The sequence below is a fragment of the Microtus ochrogaster genome, chromosome X (assembly GCF_000317375.1).
Source record: "Microtus ochrogaster isolate Prairie Vole_2 chromosome X, MicOch1.0, whole genome shotgun sequence".
Classification (NCBI taxonomy): domain Eukaryota; kingdom Metazoa; phylum Chordata; class Mammalia; order Rodentia; family Cricetidae; genus Microtus; species Microtus ochrogaster.
Window position 1 is genome coordinate 3,352,520 of NC_022026.1, and position 3,019 is coordinate 3,355,538.

The following is a 3,019-nucleotide window of genomic DNA, read 5'->3' on the forward strand; positions in this document are numbered from 1 at the left end:
TAGTTTATTGTGAATTCTTTTAATATATAATTTATGTGTCTTGGCCAACTTAATATAAGGGGAGGTGCTTAATTTTACTGCAACTTGATATACCATGCTTCATTGATATGCATGGGAAGCCTAACCCCTTCTGAACAGAAACAGAAGTGGATTGATAAGGATCCTGAGCAGAGGTAAGGGAACAGAAAGGGAGGAGAGGAGGGCGAGGAAACTGTAGTCAAGATATAAAATAAATCAATTAATTAAACAAAATATTAACATGTTTTGACATAAAGAAGGAATAGCTGATTCTTGGAAAAACTAGAAACCTAGTGCAATGAAAACTCCCAGGAATCTATGAGGGTGAACCTATCAATTCCTAGCAATGTGGGATACAGACCTTGAATCGGCCATCTCCTGTAACCATCCAAGACTTCCAGTGGAGAGAATGTTACACTAATCCAAATAAAAAGCCTTTGAGTTAGAATTTTTCCTGCTTATAAGATGTGCTGGAATAAATGTAGCACAGAAAATTGTACGAATGTTCAATTGATGACTATTCCAGCTTGATACATACACCATCAGAGGGATCTTATCCCTCACACTGCCTAAAGGGCCAGGACCCAAAGGCTGGATAGTCAGCCCAGAGACCTATGTGGGTACCAAACATAACTGGCAAAAAAAAAAGAAAGAAAAAGAAAAAAAATCGTTACGATGATTCCTAATGATTTCCTGCTATACTCATAGTTTCTTGCCTAGACCAATAACCAATCAGAGAGGCTTCACCCTGCAACTGATGAAAACAGATCAAGAGATCCACATACAAACATTATGCAGAACTTGTGGAATTCTGTTGAAGAGAGGGTGATAGAAGGCTTGTAGAAACCCAAGGGCAAAAGACACCAAAAGAAAACCCACAGAATCAACTAGCCTGGGATCAATAAGGCTCACAAAGACCTAACCTATAACCAGGGAGTCAACATAGTATTGATCTAGACACTCTGCATGTATGCTATAATTGTGAAGGTTGCTCTTCTCGCGGGACTCCTAAGAGTGGGAGCAGGGGTTGTCTCTGACTTTGTTGCTTGCTTTTGGGATGTATTCCTCTTACAGGTTTGTCTTGTCCACTTAATAGGAGAGGAGGTACCTAGTCTTGACAGAATCTTGATGTGTCATGTTGGTTTATATCCATGGAAGGCATGCCCCTTTCTGAAGAGACATAGAAGTGTGGATAAGGGGAGAGGGGATGAGGGAGGGGAAACTGCAGTCGGGATGTAAATAATAATAATAATGATAATAATAATAAAGCTGAAAAATTTTTAAATTCTTACCAATTTTTTGACACAAACATCATCTTATTATTTCAGTGTGCTTTTGTATGGTTTCATTATAATGAAATGAGTGTATAATTACTTTTCTCTTTAATATTACCTTTTTATACTGTTGGAAAATTGTCTGTTAATATTAACATATATTTTGGTACTCTCCTCACAGTAGTAGAATCTGAAGTATGATGTAATAAAACTTTGAAATGATTGCAGTCAAAATATTATATTCATCATATTATTAAAGCTTTAAAAACTGCTGATAAATTGAGTGCCTATCAGATTAGCAGAGTGATAGAAATAATCATGAGTTTACAAAGGATGAATCATCAGTGACTTACAGAATGATTTATTTTACTACTCAGTCATTTCTATGGATGTCTATTAGGATTTAAATTCTTGTAGCACCCAGTTATTTAGAAGCATTCTATACAAGATAGTTTATTTAGAACTGCCATTGAATAACTTTAATTTTTAAAGTTCAGGTTTCCCTATATTAAACTCTGTTATATACATTTGTTTGGTTTACCTGATTCTAAGACCCAAAGATGAATAACTTCTTACTAGTTTTCCAGTTAAGTTTTGATAGCAGCACTTCATCGTCTAAACTACTTGTCAATTAGAAAATGTAAAAACATTAAGTGAAATAAGGAAAGAAGTTTTGGGGTTTTTGGTGGACTCTTACAGTGGGAATGAGGGTTGTCTATGATACTTTTGCCTGCTCACGGGACTCTTTTCCTCTTATAGGATTGTCTGGTTCAACCTTAATATGAGGGAAGGTATCTAGTTGTATTATAACTTGAATGCAATATTTGGTTGATATTTCTTGGAGGCCTGCTCTTTTCTGAAAGGAAACACAAGAGTAGTGGATTTGGGGGAAAGGGAGGGGAGGGGAGGTAGGTGTGGAGGGGAACTGAGAGGAAGTAAGAGAACAGAGATTGTAGTAGGGATGCATTGTATGAAAGAAAAACAAAGAGGAAAAAATAAAGGTTTTAATTAGTGAAGCTCAAAATAAAATCAATTCTGAATCATAATTAATGTTTAACTATATTTCTACAAATATGACTTATTAATAATATAATTTAAAATTTGACTATGAATAATTTTATGTAGTGCATTAAACATGTTCTTCTATTAGTGTATTATACATGGCTGGCTATCTATTCTGTATCACTGGAGATTAATTCCATGCTAGCAATATTATATAAAGTATATATAAATTTAATGGAGAAAAACAATAGAATAGTCTTTTTCAATTGAAAGCCACTTAAAGTCAGCAACTCTGCCTTAAGGAGTTAGAGGAATTGGATGAATAAAAGGCAAAATTGAAAATTATAAACTCACCCCACTAGTAAGAAAATACTGTAATTTAAATTTATAGAATAGATCAATATGTTATACTTAAAAATTTGAAGAAAAACTGATCTTTTTTAATACAATTTCTTACATATCCTCTTGATGAATGGAACTAACTTTGATATCATATTTGTTTGCCAAAGCCAGTTTAGGGGATTAGTGAAACTTAAGTCATAAAATGCTACCAGTTTCACATATGGAATATGAGATTGCCTTCTATCTAAGGAGAGGTGATATTTATAGGAAGGAATGAAGCAACTGAGATATATTCATTTTTAGGAAGGCAGGATAGTGTTTCTCTAATCACCTAATCCTTAGCCTGTCAAATATGTGGTCTCTACACATGCCCTTTTCTATCA